This window comes from Dendrobates tinctorius, unplaced genomic scaffold (genome assembly GCF_039654945.1).
Source record: "Dendrobates tinctorius isolate UK_male_01 unplaced genomic scaffold, ASM3965494v1 ptg000022l, whole genome shotgun sequence".
NCBI lineage: Eukaryota > Metazoa > Chordata > Amphibia > Anura > Dendrobatidae > Dendrobates > Dendrobates tinctorius.
In genome coordinates, this window is record NW_027361690.1 from 39,853,003 (window position 1) to 39,876,432 (window position 23,430).

Genomic DNA, 23,430 nt, shown 5'->3' on the forward strand with positions numbered 1-23,430 from the left:
TCGCTTTGAGCACGGCCAGTTGGATCTGCTCATCGCCCATATGTGGCAGAGCCGATTGAGTTGTGCATGCTTCAAGCCTCCTATGGACGCTATTGAAGCATGCCAAAAGAAAAAAAAATTGTTTAAAAATAAAAAAATAAGAAAAACCTAAAAGTTCAAATCACCTCCCTTTCGCTTCAATCAAAATAAAACAATAAAAAAATTCCACGCACACATATTAGGTATCGCCGCGTTCAGAATCGCCCGATCTATCAATAAAAAAAGCATGAACCCGATCGCTAAACGGCGTAGCGAGAAAAAAATTAAAAACGCCAGAATTACTTTTCTTGGTCACCGCGACATTGCATTAAAATGCAATAACGGGCGATCAAAAAAGCGTATTTGCACAAAAGTGGTATCATTAACCCCTTAGCGACAGAGCCAGTTTGCAGCTTAATGACCAGGCCAATTTTTACAATTCTGACCACTGTCACTTTATGAGGTTATAACTCTGGAGCGCTTTAATGGATCCCGCTGATTCTAAGAATGTTTTTTGGTGACATATTGTACTTCATGTTAGTGGTAAAATTTCTTCGATAAGTCTTGTGTTTATTTATGAAAAAAATGGAAATATGGCAAAAATTTAGAAAATTTTGCAATTTTAAAACTTTACATTTTTATGCCCTTAAATCAGAGAGATGTATTACACAAATTTCTTAATAAATAACATTTCCCACATGTCTACTTTACATCAGCACAATTTTGGAAGCAAAATTTTTTTTTGTTAGGAAGTTATAAGGGTTAAAATTTGACCAGCGATTTCTCATTTTTACAACAAAATTTACAAAACCATTTCTTTTAGGGACCACATCATATTTAAAGTCATTTTGAGGGGGGTACATGACAGAAAATACCCAAAAGTGGCACCATTCTAAAAACTAGACCCCTCAAGGTGCTCAAAACCACATTCAAGAAGTTTATTAACCCTTTAAGTGCTTCACAGGAACTAAAGCAATGTGGAAGGAAAAAATTAACATTTAACTTTTTTTTGCAAAAAATTTACTTCAGAACCAATTTTTTTTATTTTCACAAGTGTTAAAAGAGAAAATCAACCACAAAATTTGTTGTACAATTTCTCCTGAATACGCCGATACCCCATATGTGGGGGTAAACCACTTTTTCAGCACACGGCAGAGCTTGCAAGGGATGGAGGGCCGTTTGACTTTTTCAACGCAGAATTGGCTGGAATTGAGATCGGATGCCATGCTGCGTTCGGAGAGCCCTTAATGTGCCTAAACAGTGGAAACCTCCAACAAGTGACCCCATTTTGGAAACTAGACCCATTAAGGAACTTATCTAGATGTGTGGTGAGCACTTTGAACATTCAAGTGCTTCACAGAAGTTTATAACGTAGAGCCGTGAAAATAAGAAATCTATTTTTTTCCACAAAAATGATCTTTTCGCCCCTAAATTTTTATTTTTACAAGGGTAACAGGAGAAATCATACCCCCACAGTTGTTGTGCGATTTGTCCTGAGTACGCTGATATCCCATATGTGGGGGGAAACCACTGTTTGGGCGCATGGGAGAGCTTGGAAGGGAAGGAGTGCCATTTTGGACTGCAGACTTTAATGGAATGGTCTGCGGGCATCATGTTGCGTTTGCAGAGCCCCTGATGGGCCTAAAGAGTGGAAACCCCCAACAAGTGACCCCATTTTGGAAACTAGACCCATTAAGGAACTTATCTAGATGTGTGGTGAGCACTTTGAACCTTCAGGTGCTTCACAGAAGTTTATAGCGTAGAGTCGTGAAAATAAAAAATCCATTTTTTTATCCACAAAAATTATCTTTTCGCCCCCAAAGTTTTAGTTTTACAAGAGTAACAGGAGAAATCAAACCCACACAGTTGTTGTGCGATTTGTCCTGAGTACGCCTATACCCCATATGTGGGGGGGAACCACTGTTTGGGTGCATGGGAGAGCTTGGAAGGGAAGGAGTGCCATTTTGGAATGTAGACTTTGATGGAATGGTCTGCGGGCATCATGTTGCATTTGCAGAGCCCCTGATGGGCCTAAACAGTGGAAACCCCCCACAAGTGACCCCATTTTGGAAATTAGACCCGCTAAGGAACTTATCTAGATGTGTGGTGAGCACTTTGAACCCCCAAGCGCTTCACAAAAGTTTATAAACGCAGAGCCGTGAAAATAAAAAGTCTTTTTTATTTCCACAAAAGTGATTTTTTAGACCCCAATTTTTAGACCCCCAAAGTTGGTAAATAGTGGAAACCCCTCAATTCTTGCTCCAACCCTAACCCCAACACACCCCTAACCCTAATCCCAACCCTAATCCCTGATCCTAATTGTAACCCTAATCCTAGTTCGCCCTAACCCTAATTCTAACCCTAGCCGTGACCCGAGCCCTAATCCTAGCCCTAACCCTAACCCTAGCCCAACCCTAACCCTAGCCCAACCCTAACCCTAGCCTAACCCTAACCCTAGCCCAACCCTAACCCTAGCCCAACCCTAACCCTAGCCCTAACCCTAGCCCTAACCCTAGCCAAACCCTAACCCTAACCCTAGCCCTAACCCTAGCCCTAACCCTAGCCCAACCCTAACCCTAGCCCTAACCCTAGCCCAATCCTAACCCTAACCCTAATGGAAAACTGAAAAAAAATATATTTTCTTTATTTCATTATATTTGCCTATATAAGGGGGTGATAAACGGGGGGGGGGTTATGTACTATTTTTTTTATTTTGATCACTATGATCGTTTATCATAGTGATCAAAATAATGAATGGAATCTGCAAGCCAGAGCCGGCAGATTCCCGGCGGGCGCACTGCGCATGCGCCCGCCATTTTCAAGATGGCGGCGCCCATCGGAGGATGCCGGCGGGACGTGGGACCACCGGGAGGGGACAGAGGGCCACGGAGAGGTACCGGGGGGGATTGGGGACCCTATTTCTCTCTCCTCTGATGTGCGATCACATCAGAGGAGAGAGAAATTAAATGTAAAATTGCGCCTTTTTTTTTTGCAGTCGCCGTTATAGGGTTAATAACGGCGATTGCAAAAGCGGGGTCGGTAAAAACCGACTGATTCATGTTCTCTGGGGTCTCGGCTACCCCTGGCAGCCGAGACCTCGGAGAAAATCCGACACTGGGGGGCGCTATTCACTTAAATCACAGCGCCGTGAATTAAAGGCGCTGTGGTTTTAGTACCCTTAACTACCGCCATTAAAAGGCGTATCGGTGGTCGTTAAGGGGTTAAAAACGTCAGCCCGGCATGCAAAAAATAAGCTCTCGCCTGACCCCAGATCATGAAAAATGTAGACGCTATGGGTCTCAGAAAATTGCGCATTTTTATTTTCTTTTTTAGCAAACTTTGGAATTTTTTTTTCACCACTTAGATAAAAGAGAACATAGACATGTTTGATGTCTAAGAACTTATAATGACCTGGAGAATCATAATGGCAGGTTAGATTTAGCATCTAGTGAACCTAGCAAAAAAGCCAAGCAAAAAACAAGTGTGGGATTGCAATTTTTTTGCAATTTCACCACACTTGGAATTTTTTTTCCCATTTTCGAGTACACGACATGGTAAAACCAATGGTGTCGTTTAAAAGTACAACTCGTCCTGCAAAAAATAAGTCCTCACATGGCCATATTGATGGAAAAATATAAAAGTTATGGGTCTGGAAAGAATGGGAGCGAAAACAAAAACGAAAAATCGAAAAAAGCTCCCGGAGTGAAGGGGTTAAAATTTTAAATGACATAAAACAACAAGATATCCAGACAGAAAAGAGTCAGCACTCACCGTTCCGGGCACTTATTCTGTATTCACAAGCAAGTAAAAACATTGCGGTGTGGGAGAAGAGATGGAGACAACTTAGGACTACGGCGATTTCACGCTGCAAGCGCTTCCACGGGTCCAATACAACAATATATCTTTTAGAACAAATAATATGAAACCAAATATAGGACCACTATACAGATTATGGAAACAGAAAGGAAATACTGAATATGTGGCAGGATGTCAGTTCCCGCACTAGGACAGACTGTGTCTGTCATACATTTAAACTATCACTGCGTGTAAACACGCATTGAAGTTCAGTGCCGACAGCTGTCTGTGACATCTGAGAGGTACCAAAAGAGGTGCGGGGTCCCATGCTGTCGGTCACCCCACCCAGATCGCTGTGATTCGTCAGTCAATCTGATAGACCGATCACAGCATGATCCCTCAGTAGATGCTGAAATATCAGCACTTCATGCCTGATCAGTGCAGCAGCTCAGCTTTGCCTGTGGCTGAGCATCTGCACGAACTGCCAGGAGTGGTGTCAGCAATGCCCCTGGCTGTTAACCCCCTAAATGCTGCGATCGAACATAATCGCAGCGTTCAGGAGGGAGGCAGGGGGACGGGAGCTCCCTCTGCATTCATATCAGCATCTCTGCAACGTCATCGCAGGGCCCGATCGTTGCCATGGTGACCTGGGGTCGTCATGACGACCCCCAGGTCACCAAGCTACAGGTAGCCTCTGAGACCATGCTCACAGCATGGTGTCAGAAGCTTTCAGAATAGGTATAATGCACTGCAATGCTAGCGCCTTGCAATGCATTATACCTGCAATCAAAGTGAAAAAAATTGAAAGTCTCACAAAGGGACTAAGTAAAAAAGAAAACATTTTTTAAAAAACACGTAAAAAAATTACAAAATAATAATAATTTAAAAAAATACACTAATAAATACACATTTTTATGTAAAAAAAGTAAACAAAAAAGTGCGTTTGATATCGCCACGTCCATAACACATCCGATCTATAAAAGTCCTACACTAGTTAACCCCTTGAGTGAACGCCATAAAAGAAAACACAAAAAAGTAGCAAATTATTTTTAATCATCATACCGCTTGGTAAAGCAGAATAAGGCTGGTTTCACACTTGCGTTTTATTGCGCAGCGCATTGTGCACTATCGGTCGCACGCGCAATTGTCCCCTATCTTTAAAATGGCAGGCGCAGTGTCCAGCAATTGCACACGGGCCTCAGCGTTTGTGTGCACAGCGCATTTTCCACGTGTGTGACCAGACGCGCCGGACGCTACATGTTGCATTTTTTGTTCCGCCCAACGTTGTTAAAAAATTGCATGCGTGCGTCAGCGCACACAATGTGCACAAAAATAGTATTTTCCTCTATGGTGTCGCTGACCTGCGCTGTGAAGTGTGCATGTCAGCACTTTGTGAGCGTGCGCGATTTCAGAGTAAACAATGTCTAGACACTTGTTTAATACACCTCCTAAACAAGCAACATTGTTTTGGAGGAGGGTAGATAAAACAAGGGGTCTGTAGTGCCAGATCATTACTCTCCAGACAGACTGCAAGACAAAGAAGACAAGCCAAAACCCACCCAGCCAGAGACAATCCTCTACTTTGGAGAACACAGCAGCTATAATGTGAGTATTCTGAAATCAATTTATGTGAGCCTGTCCTTTAAAATATATTATGTACTAATGTTTTTTTTTAAATTTTTTCCAGCATGTCTTCTGGATCCCAATACAGTCCTTCCAGGGAAGAATTGAAAGAAGCAGAGCGTGAGGTGAGTATTTTGCTGCCTTTGTGTAAGTATACCGGCCTCTAGAAATGAGTAAATATTTCTGTTCTTTTTTACAGACCTCAGCATCGGACCAGCCAAGTGAGCCGGAACAGCCGGAGCAGCGTGCACAAGTCCCGGCGGGGAGGAGACGCAATGTAAGTATCCATTATTTAAAGTTACCTTTTATTTTAAATTCTGCTTTCTATTCCTGTTTTTCATGTTCTTTTTTTAATTTTTTTTTTCTCTATACCATTCTCCAAAATTTCCACGATTCTAAATGTATTTCTTTTCTTGGTTCCACAACGGGATGAAGACCTGTACATTGATAATGAGCAACTGATCATCCTTGTTCAGGAGCGTGTCCCATTGAGGGACAGCCGTGACCAGCAGTACAAGGACATTGTGGTGACCCGGCAGCTCTGGAATGAGGTGGCCGCTGCGTTGATGGAGGGCTGGGACAGCGCCTCTGCAACTTTAAAGAAGGCGTTTAGTAAGTATTTCCCTGTTGTGTGATGCCGCATTGAGTCTTTGTCCTGAGGATACTGTTTTGTTTCCTGATAGATAGATTCTATCAGGGACCATATAGAGTGTATGCATTGTGAATTGTAATGTATTGTTCATGCTTTATCTCTTGCACCTGATGATACTTGTGTGTGTACTGCAAGATATATTCTTGCAGTGAACGCACAAGTGTCCTCAGGTTCAGCAGTCAAGGCATTGTGATTTATAATGCTGAATTCTTCATGCTTTATCTCTTGCACCTGATGATACTTGTGTGTTTACTGCAAGATATATTCTTGCAGTGAACGCACAAGTGTCCTCAGGTTCAGCAGTCAAGGCATTGTGATTTTTAATGCTGTATTCTTCATGCTTTATCTCTTGCACCTTATGATACTTGTGTGTTTATTGCAAGATATATTCTTGCAGTGAACGCACAAATGTCCTCAGGTTCAGCAGTCAAGGCATTGTGATTTTTAATGCTGTATTCTTGATGCTTTATCTCTTGCACTTGATGATACTTGTGTGTTTCCTGCAAGATATATTCTTGCAGTGAACACACAAGTGTCCTCAGGTTCAACAGTCAATGCATTGTGAATTGTAATGTTGTATTGTTCATACTTTATCTCTTGCACCTGATGATACTTAAATGCAAAAACCTCAGTGACATTATAACTATGTCAAAGAATAGGGTTTAAGGCTATAGATAGCCACCCTAAATCAGGAGAAACACCTGAAACACCCACTCCAATAAGTATGCATGCAAAGAGAAAGATTGAGTAACTAGGTGAATATGGTAAAAATACGTCTTTATTAATTAACATATATATTATTCAATACAAAAATACAGAAATTAAAATGACACCACAAGATGAAAGAACAGAATAGCCCGGGAAAAGCATCCAGTCACAGGATATCAGGTAATATAGCAACGTATATAGAAAATAACCACATCTATATAGATAGCCAATGTCTGCTAATTCCCCATCCCCCCAAATGGGGGTCACTGCGCCACTTTATCAATCAATTATAACCACCTAGTGTGCACAGATAAATTTAGCGTGGCCAGTTGAGAAAATATATCTTACCAGATATACGTGGAGGCTAGGTGAGCCCAGGACCAGGTAGGGAAGACACCCGACGCGCGTTTCGCGTGACTACAAGCACGCTTTCCCAAGGGCAGTGCCCTTGAGAAAGCGTGCTTGTAGTCACGCGAAACGCGCGTCGGGTGTCTTCCCTACCTGGTCCTGGGCTCACCTAGCCTCCACGTATATCTGGTAAGATATATTTTCTCAACTGGCCACGCTAAATTTATCTGTGCACACTAGGTGGTTATAATTGATTGATAATGTGGCGCAGTGACCCCCATTTGGGGGGATGGGGAATTAGCAGACATTGGCTATCTATATAGATGTGGTTATTTTCTATATACATTGCTATATTACCTGATATCCTGTGACTGGATGCTTTTCCCGGGCTATTCTGTTCTTTCATCTTGTGGTGTCATTTTAATTTCTGTATTTTTGTATTGAATAATATATATGTTAATTAATAAAGACGTATTTTTACCATATTCACCTAGTTACCTGATGATACTTGTGTGTTTACTGCAAGATATATTCTTGCAGTGAACACACAAGTGTCCTCAGGTTCAACAGTCAATGCATTGTGAATTGTAATGTTGTATTGTTCATGCTTTTCTCTTGCACCTGATGATACTTGTGTGTTTACTGCAAGATACATTCTTGCAGTAAACATACAAGTGTCCTCAGGTTCAGCAGTAAATGTATTGATTTTTTTGATGCCGCATTGACTGTTTCACAAGGGAAATCAGGTGTGCGTGATTATACAAGATGTTGCCAGCTGTGCATTGTATAATGTTTATTTTATTATTTTTTCAACAGTGAACAAAGTCCGCGCTCGATGAAGGACCACTTCAACACATGTTCGTGCTGAGGGACAGGTTCACAGTGGCTCATTGGCAAAGAGCAGAACCAAGTACCGATATCATCGTGTTTTGGAATTCCTACGACCGGTCCTTGCCACCAGAGTGTAAGTATAATTTCATTTTTTTTTTATGGTGTTTTCATTGAACATAATCGGTGATTTTATGTTCCACAGATGATCCTTCTTGTAAATGCATGATACTAATTTTTAACTTTTGTTTCCACAGCACCGGGAGCAGCACCCTGCAACCTGTCCCTGGAGCGGTTCTTCATCGATCGACCTCGGACCCGTCCCAGCCATCCGACAGCCATGAAGCAAGTTGCAGGTCAGCAACACAGACAGCTGGTGACCAGGAAGCTGGTCAATCAGGTGTTCCCCTGTCCCAGGTCTCTGCCACTGGTTATGCGGGCACTACCCGTCAGTGGCAGAGGGCCTTGGACAGGAATGTCATGCCCGAGTTTATGCACTTGAGCGAAGCCTTTCATGCCTGCTTCAACATGCTGGCCGAAAGAGTGGAAAGTGGTTTTTCACTAATGGAACATGGTTTTAACCACATGGAACACCTCTTCCACTCTTCCGACCAGCGCTTTGAACGGCTGGAGGCCGACCTCAATAGACCAGCGCACCATTTCTTTAGTAAAATTGAACAGGGCATGGCGGATCACCTTAGTCCTGAGCAACAGCTGAATGTGTTACACGCCTGCAACACTGCTTACTTACAGGCTATGCAGCAGAATCAGTACGTTTAGCAGTCAGTGGTGTCATTCCCACCTGTGCCACCACTGACTCACTTCAACACAGTACCGACTTCTGCTACATACCACAACACGGCCACCTGCATTCCTAGCCAAGCTGGACACCACTACACCACACCAATCCCGAGTGCTGCTGGACACTCCACCCCCGCCACCACCATGTCAAGCGCTGCTCCTGTCTGGAGCACTAGTACTGCCACCGTTTCCACATCGTGGTGCACCTCCAGTGCAAACTCTGCTTGGCCACGGCCACATCTTCTCCTGTTCAGACCACGGAGACTACATCATCTCCGGAAAGGAGCACCGCCACTTCGCTTCATCAGCATGGGAGTACAGCCACAACTCCTCATCATTCCAGGAGCACCTCCACCACTCATCATCAGAGGAGCACTGCCCCCTCTTCTCCTCATCGTAGCACCGCCACCACCACTCTTCAGAGGAGCACTGCCACAGCTTCACCTACTTGGAGCACCACCACCACTCCTCTTCAGAGGAGCACCGCCACCGCTTCGCCTACACATAGCACTGCCACCACTCCTCTTCACAGGAGCACCGCCACCGCTTCGCCTGATAGGAGCACCACCACCTATTCTCCCACCAGAAGCACCACGCACACTTCACCTTCAATTAGCACCGACACCACAAGTTCTCCTGCAAGGAGCACCGCCAGCGCCTCCACCGAGCAGCCCAGGGGAGACCCACATTCCATATTTTATTCTTCACAGACACGGTCCAACATCTCGAGGCGGTCAAAAACTGTAAGGCGGTCACAAGGTAGTAGTCAGTACAGGCAGGTGACTCCTGCCACAAAGAAGAAGAAACAAACGACTTTGTTAGTCAGTCCCCCCTCTCCTTCCAACGTTTCTCAACCAGCCTTCAGTTCCATGCCTGATCTCCCTTCCCCCAGTACTTTAGTAGTCCCTTCACCTAGAACCCCTTCCGCAATTTCCAGCCGTTCCTCATCTCTCCACACCCCCAAAGTATCCCACTCTTCCCCCAAACGTCCTTCAAAAGAAAAATAAGCTATTTTTTAGTTTTACAAAATAAATGTGCAATTTTTCTGGTTCAAAAAAAGTTTGGTTTAATGTGTCTCTCGCCGCCAACACACACTGCACCGTACATTTTTCTTTTTTTTGTCAACACATAGCTCCATTAATGACACATTTTTACGCGTGTCAATCTTGGAGATATGTGTAGTCAAAACAAGAAATCTAGATGACTTGTATTTTCAACATCAGTCTCTTCAGTCATGTAATAAAACGCAGACTGAATAGAGGATGGTGTTGAGTGCAAAGCCTATCTATTGTCACCTTGGTTTGTATCAAAAACAGTAACTTCACTATGGTGTTTTTCAACATCATTTAACTTTTTTGGATACAATCCAAGGTTATTATAGCTAGACCTTGTATTTAAACTCATCCTCTATTCAGTGTGTTTGGATAAACTGAGTAGATGATGTGGAAAATACCTGCCATATGTACAATACCTTGGCCTTGTATCATAACGATCACACCTGGGCAGGTGAATACACATGAGTTGTAACCAGCAGCGTCGCTTCAGTCTGCATATATATAACTCAGACTGTAGCGCTGCTGCAGTTAACCTCTTATGTGTATTCTCCTGACAATGTGTGATAAGCGTCTGAAGTGTGGATGCATCAGTTTTGCCGTCCTCACTTCAGCATGACACCAGGCCTGGGTATTGTAGAAGTTGTATCAACTTTATTATGTCTACAGTCTTGAGTTCTAAACTGGCCACAGTGATGCTAATGCAACTAATATGGATAGTCACAGTGTTTTTAGGTATCATAAATAGTTAGGGATGCTCCTGCATTCCAAAATGAATAATTGTAACATCATGACAGGTGACACAAATATTAGTGGTATTATCTCCACCGTCGCATCACACCGAACTCAAAGTGTAAAGATAATAAAGAACATACAAGTTGTGTGTATGTATAGTCACCTGGTCTTGAATACTATTAAATGAAGGATGCACAAAACACAGCATCATGAATTCAAATCGTACACCTGGCCAGTTGATTATTATATTGGAGTGTAAAAAGACAGAGTGCACTCGGAACAGGTATCAACAAATTTTATTTATTAACATACACACAAAAGTAAACTTTGTTACACCATTTGGTCTTGCCAGGCCACCTGTCACGTGCCCCGTCCTGAGTGACACGGCCAGCAGGCCAGTAACTGATACAACAGGACGCGGCACGTGTGATTGTCCTATGTGACGCAGCCCGCAGACCGGTAACTAATACAATAAGACAAAGGGAAAGGGAAAACCTGGGTAACAATAACAATCGTGGCCCTGCGATAGGGAATGGGGATGTGGAGACCTCCTGCACTCCCATGAGTCAGTGTCTCTACACTCCTAACGTTCCCTAGGCCGGTTCCGCACCGGGCGCTGATCAGGAACCTCAAAACCCTGACTCGCCCTGCACCTAAACCCTCACTAGTGAATTGGTCCGTGCGGAAACTAATCCCACCACTGCACTAAACACACATAAGGAAAAGTGACAAAACAGGGGAACACCACTTAGCTTTGCTCTGTTGCTTTCGCTCCCAGCAACAGAGCCCACCACCTGCGTGCATGTTTTCCTCCACCGTGTCCAACATCTGGGTGCACTGTCCAGAAACGGACCTTCTCAGCATCATAGTGCAGCCTTGGAGCAAACAGAGTCCACACCTGCGTGCAGCTGTCCAGAAACAGAGTCCCGCAAATGAGTCCAGCTTTTCTGCCAAAAATTCCAGCATGCTTGAGTCCAGGTCTCAGCAACAACATCCAGCATTTTGAGTGCAGCTCTAAACCATAGCTGCCACTTCACCAAAATCCATGCCCGAACTCCTTGCTGACACCATAGCAGCGACTCCACCATGCCATGCCAGCACTCCTTGCAGACACCATAGCTGACACTCCAGGGATCTCACTGAGCTGCCCGTGACTCTCCTTTAGCTCCATCCTTCACCCAGGCTTGCTTGCAAATGAATACTTTATCACCAACAGTGATTAACACACCTGACACTCTCTTATAGAGCTATCACCCCTGTTACATAATTACGTGCACAAACTAAGATAACCAGAGTGTAATGACCCTAATGGCCACCGGGGGTAAAACTACAACTGAAATCACCACAGTGCAATGACTCTAACGGCCACCGGGGGGCAAAACCACCTTTGGCACACAGCCAAGGGAAAAAAAAGATTACTTTGTGGATTTACTCTGTCAGATCCAACCTGGATCGTGACACCACCCGTCCTAGATCTGAGTTGAAGTAGGCCGCAAATTGGTCCCTCATTTCGCCAACTTCAATGGATGACCTGAGAGGGTGCTGATTAAATTCTGGCAAGGGGTAAGGAGCGGCATCATCAAGTTCAAAGTTCGGGTGCTCTCTAACCATAACAAAATTGTCTAGAACAACACAGGCCTTCACCACCTCATCCACTGTTTCCAGTTTCAGATTAATGGCTGTGGTTAAAATGTGCCATCTAGAGACAAGTATACCAAAGGCACACTCTACAGTTCTTCTTGCCCTGGTCAGCCTGTAATTAAAAACTCTTTTGTTGTGGTCCAAGTCCCGGCTGGAGTAGGGTTTGAGGAGGTTTTGGCACATCTGGAATGCCTCATCTCCAACCATTACAAAGGGCTGTGGTGGACCTTCGGTGTTGGGAAGAGGATGTGGCATGGGGAAATTGAACTGGTTGCCATACAACCTCCGGCCCATGTCCGAGTTCTTAAAAGCCTGGGAGTCATTCCCACGCCCAAATGCACCAATGTCCACTGCAACAAACTTACAGTCTGCATCAGAAATGGCCATGAGTACTGTAGAGAAGTACTTTTTATAATTATAGTACTCTGATCCAGTTCTTTTTGGGTTTATAATCCGGATGTGTTTCCCATCCACCGCACCCAAACAGTTGGGGAAATTGCAGACTGTCCAGAATCTATCTGCATTTTCAAACCACTTTTCCACGGTGGGGAGGGGCAGAAATTTGGGACAGAGAACGTCCCACAAAGCCCGGCAGGTGTCCGCAACTATTCCCGACAAGGTGGAGATTCCAAGCCGGTACTGGAAGTGCAGTGAAGAGAGGGTCTCTCCAGTAGCCAGGAATCTGGGAAACAGAGAAACAACAAAAATTAATATTTGTTTATCTGGAATTTTTACAACACCAAAAAATAAAATTAGAAACAAAAAAAAAGGCATAAGCATAAATATGCAGGCTTTTCTTTACTACATGGCATAAAAATAAGGCTGCAGCCTTTGGTTAAGTGCATGGAAGAACAATAATTCATAGTACATCTGAGAGAACAAATAAAATTACTCAGGCATTGTTTTTTAAATACTACGTACCGTAAGGTGACCAGGAGCCGTTTCTCAGGAGGAATTGCACGACGGACATGTGTCCTGTCTCGGGATGGCATCTTGGACACGACCTAGCAAATACATGAAGCTTTGTTGGGACATCCGTGTGTAATCCGTAAATTTCTCTGGGTTTGCCTGGAGCTCGCTGTAGAGGGTGTGGTACGCTCCACGGCTCTCCCGGAGTTCAACAATTGGATGTATCCACAAATGCCACCGCTGCCATCTTCGCTGTCTCTCTCTCTCCCTTTGTTGATGGCAAGCAACTGCATAAGCCTGAGCCATCCTGATGTCCAGATCCAAGTTGAAGTAAAAAGTCTTCCAGCACAGATCCATGTTGTCAAGAGAAAATCCAAGAAAATGTGAAGAATTCAGCTGTAAACTTGGTCTATATAAAGAATTTCCATAACACAAGCCCACTGCTGTCCCATTGGTGGTGTCTGATGCACGAATTTTTCTAGATTTTTCCTCCTGTGATTTTGACACCATGCGCATTAAAAATGTATACGCATGGAAAACGCTTGAAAACGCATACAAACGCTGCGTCTTTTGCCTTACCGTGCACGATAATTCGACAAAAAAACACAGCGCTTACAAACGTTTGTATGCGATTTTGTCACGCGTTTGATGTGCGCACCAAACACAGCTCAGAAAAACGCTAGTGTGAAACTAGCCTAAAACGCGATCAAAAAGACAAATGGTAATAAAAATAGTATCACTGAAAATGCCATCTTGTCCCGCAAAAACAAGCTGCCATACAGCTCCATCAGCAGAAAAATAAAAAAGTTATAGCTCTCAGAAAAAAGCAATGCAAAAATAATTATTTTTTCTATAAAAGCTTTTATTGTGTAAAAGTGCCAAAGCATAAAAAAATATAAATGTAGCATTGCTGTAATCGTACTGACCTGAAGAATGAAACTGCCTTATCAATTTTACCACACACAGAACAGAGAAAAAAAAAAAAAAAAAAACAATTCCTGAATTGCTGGTTGTTGTTCATTCTTCCTCCACAAAAATCGGAATAGAAAGCGATCAAAAATGTCATAGTACCAATAAAAACGTGAGTTCGTCCTGCAAAAAACAAGACCTCACATGACTCTGTGGGCTGAAATATGGAAAAGTTATAGCTCTCAAAATGTGGCGATGCAAAAACTTCTCGCAAAAAAAGCATCTTTTAGTGTGTGTCAGAAGCTAAACAAATAGGGATATAGATCTGGTATCACTGTAATCACATCAAACCAAAGAATAAAGTCGCCTACACACTTATACCGCATGAGGAACGGTGTAAAAAATAAATAAAACCAATTCTTCACTTGCTGTGGATTTGCTCATTCTGCCTCCCAAATATCACAGTAAGGCTTGGCGCACATTTGTCCTGTGCTCTACTTTGAGCGCTTGCATCAGGGTTCCCATGTAAATCTCTGAAATACGTGATTCAGACAGAACCACTAGCGGAAGATTCCCTATAATGAGGCAAATGGAGGCACTGTGAATGCCAAAGGACCTATGATCCGGTGATGTCCATCTTTTTCGGCGTGCATTAAAGCAATATAGATTTGTGCATCTCTGAAAGGAAGGACAACGCTGAACAGAGGCCAGATGGAGTCCAGACTAACTCTGCTGCCTCAATATAGTGAATGGATCCCTCAGGGGTTTCATCTGTCACATAGCTCAGAGATTTAGATGGAAACCACAAAGTATGTGCTCAGCGTAGAGCGCCAGATAAATGTGATCACAAACGTTATGAAAAATGTTCCCAATAAAAGCTTCAACTCAATCCACAAAAAAAGTCTCCACTCAAGTATGTCATCTGTTAACATAAAATATAGGGGGCTTCCACATTAGTGGTAATACAAAGACTCTGGAAAAGCCAAAAGAAATTCAGCAAATTCTGCACTCCTAAATCCAAATGCCCCCCTCGCTTCTGAGCCTCCAGTGTGCATAAGCCACCTTTAGCATTCATGTTTGAAAGGGGTATAATTTCCAAAATGGGGTCACTTAGGGGGAAAGGGGATGCTACTCTCTAGAACTTAAGGGGCTCTGTATATGGAGTCCACAAACTATTAAAACTAGGAAAATCTACACTCCAGGATGCAAAAAGTGCTCCATCCCTACCGAGACTGTCCGTATGGCTAAGCAGTACTGTATAGCCACCTATGGTGTATTTCTACAGTGCCTTGCGAAAGTATTCAGCCCCCTGGAACTTTTCAACCTTTTCCCACATATCATGCTTCAAACATAAAGATACCAAATGTAAATTTTTGGTGAAGAATCAACAACAAGTGGGACACAATTGTGAAGTTGAACGAAATTTATTGGTTATTTTAAATTTTTGTGGAAATTCAAAAACTGAAAAGTGGGGCGTGCAATATTATTAGGCCCATTTAACTTAATACTTTGTTGCGCCACCTTTTGCTGTGACTACAGCTGCAAGTCACTTGGGGTATGTTTGTACATCGAGAGACTGAAATTCTTGCCCATTCTTCCTTGGAAAACAGCTTGAGCTCAATGAGGTTTGATGGAGATCGTTTGTGAACAGCAGTTTTCAGGTCTGTCCACAGATTCTTGATTGGATTCAGGCCTGGACTTTGACTTGGCCATTCTAACAACTGGATACATTTGTTTGTGAACCATTCCATTGTAGATTTTGCTTTATGTTTGGGATCATTGTCTTGTTGGAAGACAAATCTCCGTCCCAGTCTCAGGTCTTTTGCAAACTCCAACAGGGTTTCTTCAAGAATGGTCCTGTATTTGGCTCCATCCATCTTCCCATCAATTTTAACCATCTTCCCCGTCCCGGCTGAAGAAAAGCAGGCCCAAACCATGATGCTGCCACCACCATGTTTGACAGTGGGGATGGTGTGTTCAGGGTGATGAGCTGTATTGCCTTTACGCCAAACATATCGTTTGGCATTGTTGCCAAAAATTTAGATTTTGGTTTTATCTGACCAGAGCACCTTCTTCCACATGTTTGATGTGTCTCCCAGGTGGCTTTTTGCAAACTTTAAATGACACTTTCTATGGATATCTTTGAGAAATGGCTTTCTTCTTGCCACTTTTCCATAAAGGCCAGATTTGTGCAGTGTATGACTGATTGTTGTCCTATGGACAGACTGTTCCACCTCAGCTGTAGATCTCTGCAGTTCATCCAGAGTGATTATGGGCCTCTCGGCTGCATCTCTGATCAGTCTTCTTCTTGTTTGAGATGAAAGTTTAGAGGAACGGCCTGGTCTTGGTAGATTTGCAGTGGTATGATACTCCTTCCATTTCAATATGATCGCTTGCACAGTGCTCCTTGGGATGTTTAAAGTTTTGGAAATCATTTTGCATCCAAATCTGGCTTTAAACTTCTCCACAACAGTATCACGGACCTGCCTGTTGTGTTCCTTGGTCTTCTTGATGCTCGCTGTGCATCAAACAGAACCCTGAGAGTATCACAGAGCAGGTGCATTTATACGGAGACTTGATTACACACAGGTGGATTATATTTATCATCATTAGTCATTCAGGACAACAGTGGATCATTCAGAGATCCACAATAAACTTCTGGAGTGAGTTTGCTGCACTGAAAGTAAAGGGGCCGAATAATATTGCACGCCCCACTTTTCAGTTTTTGAATTTCCACAAAAATTTAAAATAACCAATAAATTTCATTCAACTTCACAACTGTGTCCCACTTGTTGTCGATTCTTCACCAAAAATTTACATTTGATATCTTTATGTTTGAAGCATGATATGTGGGAAAACATTGAGAAGTTCCAGGGGGCCGAATACTTTCACAAGGCACTGTATATTCAGCAAAAATTGTGGGACACAGTCTGGTGCCCTTTTTACCCACTTCTTGTGTGAAAATGTTAATTCTGGGGCTAAAACATTTTTTGTAGTAAAAATGTAATTACAGTCATATGTAAAAGTTTTGGCACCCCTATTAATGTTAACCTTTTTTCTTTATAACAATTTTGGTTTTTGCAACAGCTATTTCAGTTTCATATATCTAATAACTGATGGACTCAGTTATATTTCTGGATTCAAATGAGGTTTATTGTACTAACAGAAAATGTGCAATCTGCATTTAAACAAAATTTGACCGGTGCAAAAGTATGGGCACCCTTATCATTTTCTTGATTTGAACACTCCTAACTACTTTTTACTGACTTCCTGAAGCACTAAATTGGTTTTGTAACCTCATTGAGCTTTGAACTTCATAGCCAGGTATATCAAATCATGAGAAAAGGTATTTAAAGTGGCCACTTGCAAGTAGTTCTCCTATTTGATTCTCCTATAAAGAGTGGCATCATGGGCTCCTCAAATCAACTCTCAAATGATCTGAAAACAAAGATTATTCAACATAGCTTTTCAGGGGAAGGATACAAAAAGTTGTCTCAGTGATTTAACCTGTCAGTTTCCACTGTGAGGAACATAGTAAGGAAATGGAAGAACACAGGTACCGTTCTTGTTAAGCCCAGAAGTGGCAGGCCAAGAAAAATATCAGAAAGGCAGAGAAGAAGAATGGTGAGAACAGTCAAGGACAATCCACAGACCACCTCCAAAGACCTGCAGCATCATCTTGCTGCAGATGGTGTCACTGTGCATCGGTCAACAATACAGCGCATGCATAACGCCTTTTTGTATGACCAAACAACTCAATCTTTGTTTCATCAGTCCACAGGACCTTCTTCCAAAATGTAACTGGCTTGTCCAAATGTGCTTTTGCATACCTCAGGCGACTCTATTTGTGGCGTGCTTGCAGAAACGGCTTCTTTCGCATCACTCTCCCATACAGCTTCTCCTTGTGCAAAGTGCGCTGTATTGTTGACCGATGCACAGTGACACCATCTGCAGCAAGATGATGCTGCAGGTCTTTGGAGGTGGTCTGTGGATTGTCCTTGACTGTTCTCACCATTCTTCTTCTCTGCCTTTCTGATATTTTTCTTGGCCTGCCACTTCTGGGCTTAACAAGAACTGTACCTGTGTTCTTCCATTTCCTTACTATGTTCCTCACAGTGGAAACTGACAGGTTAAATCTCTGAGACAACTTTTTGTATCCTTCCCCTGAAAAGCTATGTTGAATAATCTTTGTTTTCAGATCATTTGAGAGTTGTTTTGAGGAGCCCATGATGCCACTCTTCATAGGAGAATCTAAAAGGAGAACTACTTGCAAGTGGCCACTTTAAATACCTTTTCTCATGATTTGATACACCTGGCTATGAAGTTCAAAGCTTAATGAGGTTACAAAACCAATTTAGTGCTTCAGGAAGTCAGTAAAAATTAGTTAGGAGTGATCAAATCAAGAAAATGATAAGGGTGCCCATACTTTTGCACCGGTCAAATTTTGTTTAAATGCAGATTGCACATTTTCTGTTAGTACAATAAACCTCATTTGAATCCAGAAATATAACTGAGTCCATCAGTTATTAGATATATGAAACTGAAATAGCTGTTGCAAAAACCAAAATTGTTATAAAGAAAAAAGGTTAACATTAATAGGGGTGCCCAAACTTTTACATATGACTGTATTTTTTCTTCATTGCCCAATAGTATAAAATTCTATGACACACCCTTGGTATCAATATGATCATTACACCCCTAGATTAATTCATTGAGAGGTGTAATTTGTAAAATGAGGTCACTTATGGAGCGTTTGATTGTTCTGGCACCTCAGAGGCTCTCCCAGTGGGTCATGGCATCCTCAAACAATAATAGTAAAATCTGCACTATAATATGGCACTCCTTCCCTTTTGAGCTTTGCACTGTGCCTCAAAAGCACTTTTCACCCACACATGGGGTATTGGCATACTCAAGAGAAATTGCACAACAAATTCTTGGGTCCATTTCCTCCAGTAACCCTTGAGAAAATAAAAAATTGGGGGCTAAAAAAAATTTTGTGGGAAAAATGTTTTTTTTTTTTAAGTTTCTTAGCTCTGTTATAAACCTCTGTAAAGCACCTGGTGATTCAAGATGCTCACCACACATCTAGAAAAGTTCTTTGAGGGGTCTAGTTTCCAAAATGGTATCATTTGTGGGATATTTACACTGCTTAGGCACATCAGGGGCCCTCAAAATGTGACATGGCATCCGCTCTCTATTCCAGCCAATTTTGTGTTAAAAAAGTCAAACCTTTCTCCTTCCTTTCCGGGTCCTGCCGTGCACCCAAATTGTGGTCTTTCTCTACACATGGGGTATCAGTGAACTCAGGAGAAATTGCACAATGATTTTTGGGGTCCATTTTCTCCACAAAAAATTGTGCTAAAAGATGATTTTTGAGGAAAAAGAAATGTGATTTTTAATTTTCACTGCTCTAAGTTATAAACGTCTGTGAAGCACCTGGGGTTTAAGGTGCTTACCATGCATCTAAATACATTCCTTGAGGTGTTTAGTTTCCAAAATGGGGTCACTTGTGGGGGTTTCCACTGTTTAGGCTGTTTAGGCACATCAGGGACTCTCCAAATGCGACATGGCATCCAATCTTAATTCCAGCCAATTTTGTGTTGAAAAAGTCAAATGGCACTCCTTCCCTTTCAAGCCCTGTCATGTGCCCAAACAGTGGTTTACCCCCATATATGGGGTATCATCATACTCAGGACAAATTGCACAACAACTTTTGGGGTCCATTTTCTCCTGTTACCCTTGGGAAAATAAAACAATTGGGGGCAAATACGATCATTTTTATGGAATAAATATTATTTTTTTTTATTTTCACGGCTTGACTTTAATAACTTCTGTGAAGCACTTAGGGGTTTAAAGTGCTCACCACACATCTAGATAAGTTCCTTGGGAGGTCTAGTTTCCAAAATGGGGTCAGTTATGGGGGGTTTCTACTGTTTAGGCACATCAGGGGCTCTCTAAACGCGACATGGCGTCCACTCTCGATTACAGACAATTTTACCTTCAAAACCTTAAATGGAGCTCCTTCCTTTCCGAGCCCTGCCGTGAGCCTAAAGAGTGGTCTTCCTCCACTCATGGGGTATCGGTGTACTCAGGAGAAATTGCACAACAAATATAGTGGTTCATTTTCTCCTGATTCCCTTGACAAAATAAAAAATTGTGTCCAAAGTACAATTTTTGTGAAAAAAGTTAAATGTTCATTTTTTCCTTCCACATTGCTTCATTTCTTGTGAAGCACCTAAAGGGTTAATAAACTTTTTGAATGTGGTTTTGAAAACCTTGAGGGGTGCAGTTTTTTAGACTGGTGTCACTTTTGGGTATTTCCTGTGATATGAAAAAAATGGTTTTGTAAATTTTGTTGGAAAATTAAGAAATCACTGGTCAAGTTGTAACCCTTATAACTTCCTAACAAAAAAAAATTATGTATCAAAAATTGTGCTGATGTAAAGGTGACATGTGGAAAATGTTATTTATTAACTATTTTGTGTGACATAACGCTCTAATTTAGGGGCATAAATATTAAAAGTTTGAAAATTGTGAAATTTTCTATCTTTTTGCCAAATTTACATTTTTTTCACAAATAAACACAAGAAATTTAGAAGAAATTTTACCAGTATCATAAAGTACAATATGTTATGGAAAAACATTGTCAGAATCAGTGGGATCCGTTGACGCGTTCCAGAGTTATAACCACATAAAGTGACAGTGGTCAGGTTTCAAAAGTAAGGCCTGGTCATTAACCTACAAAGTGGCTTGGTCCCTAAGGGTTTAATAGAGTAGCAAGCGTAATATGATAACCTATCAATCTAGAAGGATTTATTAATTCAGTTCTTTATGCATTTTTTATTAAATACATATAAAATGTAAAAAAATTCCGCTTTTTGTTTTTATTTTTTGTTCTTATATTTGGTTTAGTGTTATTGCATTATTATATGCACTATATATTTAACAAATGTATTTCAGTAATTTAATCTCTCCTTGTGTAAAATTTTTTTAAACAGGATCAGGGTTAAGGAGCCACAGCGTGAATGCAGTTATAAACAAAAGTACAGCGCAAGGGTTAAATATGCACGTGTTTAAACCTTTTCCTTTCCTGCCCCTTCCCCCTCCCCACTTGTCCCCTTCCCTTTCCATTCCTCTTACATCCTGGTGGTGGAGCCAAAACACGTTGTGTAAACTGGTGTTTTAATAATCTTTTATTATTAAATAAATGCTCATTGAAGCAATCAAAAAGACACTGTACTTGAGTCAATCATGGCAACAGAAGACATCACTGATCCCAGTCTCCATTTCTGATTCTTCCACTGTGGGAAACTCCTGAAAGCAGTTTCCCGTCTTTCCGGGAATATCTACAGTCTGTCTATCATTTTTTAATCCAAGCCAATATGAGAGTTGTGCATCAGGCAGCACAACTATATCAGGTGAACAAGTTTAATTATGCAACTCACCTTTTACAACTTGACATAAACTTACTACGCTTAGATAGCAGCCACTTTTTTTTTTCTCTTTTAGGATAATCTATACAAATAGTGATCAATAAATTATTGAAATTTCATTGAATTCATTATTCCCTCTACCTGTGAAATTTTCTCTGTGCCATTGGTTGCAACACAACTCCAAAGCATGATTGATCCTCCCCCCATGCTTAATGGTTTGGTGAAATTTTCTTTTCCTGAAATTCTGTGCCCTTCTATTTGTGTAGGTATCTCTGAACAGTAGAACAATGTACCACAACGCTAGAGTCTGCTAACGCTTTCTGAAGGTCTTTTGCAGTTAAGCAGGGGTTCTGAATTGACTCTTTAGCAATTCTACAAGCAGCTCTCACTGAAATAGTGCTTGGTCTTCCAGACCTTATCCTGATCTCCACTATTACTGTTAACTGTTAACTCCTAATTACATGTCAAACTTATGAAAGGGCAACTTGAAAAAACATTGCTATCTTCTTATGTTATGGCCTTCTCCTACTTTGAGGGCTTCCACCATTTTTATGTTCAGAGTGCTAGGCAGCTGCTTAGAAGAACTCATGGTTGCTGTTTTTTGGCACTAGATTAGAGGAATCTTGGTATTTATAAAGTTGGGAAATTTGCATCACCTGGCCTTTGCTAACGATGATAGTGAACAAGCCATTTTAAAATTCAAAAACTGTCAATATATATATATATATTTTTGCCTAATACACAAAGGATATGTGTCATCCTTAACTTTAGGCCTTTTAGAGATCATTACACCATCAACTTGCTTAGCTGTTCACAAAACCCGTAATTTTTACCAGGGATGCCCAAACTTTTACATTCCACTGTATTTATCCTTTTGTCACTACTCTTACTGGTTAACTCTTTGCCCAGGATTGAGACACCCTCATCGCTGGTTGGAATTCTTTTTAGCCAGTCAGTGCAGATGGCTTTTCCAGTTATGATTAAGTACCCGCAGACAGGGGTTTGAAACCTGTAATACATGTACGTTTTTTACCATTCATCATTAACAAATCTAATAAATGGATTTTTTTAAGCTTGGGATGACTGCTGGATACATATTTTCTACATTCTTTTGGACTTGAATGTTTTATTTTCCGATCACTTGTCTAATGTACTGCATTACTTATAGCAGGCAGTTTCTGAGGCATGGAGCGTACACTGACAACTTGGGGGCCCTGTGCAAGAAATGAGTCTGGGCCCCCCTCCTTTTATGGAGACAAAGATATATATACAGTATATACTGTGTATATATATATATATATATATATATATATATATATACACACACAGTGGGGGAAATAAGTATTTGATCCCTTGTTGATTTTGTAAGTTTGCACACTGACAATGACATGAACAGTCTATAATTTTAAGGGCAGGGTAATTTTAACATTGAGAGATAGAATATCACAAATAAAATCCAGAAAATCACATTATATAAATTATATACATTTATTTGCATTTTGCAGTGAGAAATAAGTATTTGGTCCCCTACCAACCATTAAGAGTTCTGGCTCCTACAGATCAGTTGGACACTCCTAATCAACTCATTACCTGCATTAAAGACAGATTGAAAATATACAAGGTTTTACAGTACAAGCAAAGTGAATAAGATCCCCCTCCTTTCATTATAAGTCCTTGATAGCATCAAAATGAATTTGGGGTGGGAGAGGATGCCACCTCCCATTTCATTATAAGTCCCTGACAGCGTCTTCTCCCAACTTTCAGTTCACTATAAAGGGTCCTATGCACCTTACCCCCTTCTCTCTCAATCCCCAATAAATTGTAAGTCCCCAATAGCATCACAATGAATTGTAAGAAGGGGTAGGACGCTATCAGGGGTTTAGCACCCTTCTCCACCATCCAATTCACTTTACATATATCTATGCAATATCCATATCTAACGTCTTCCTTCACCTCCCCCTGCTCGTAAGTCTATTAT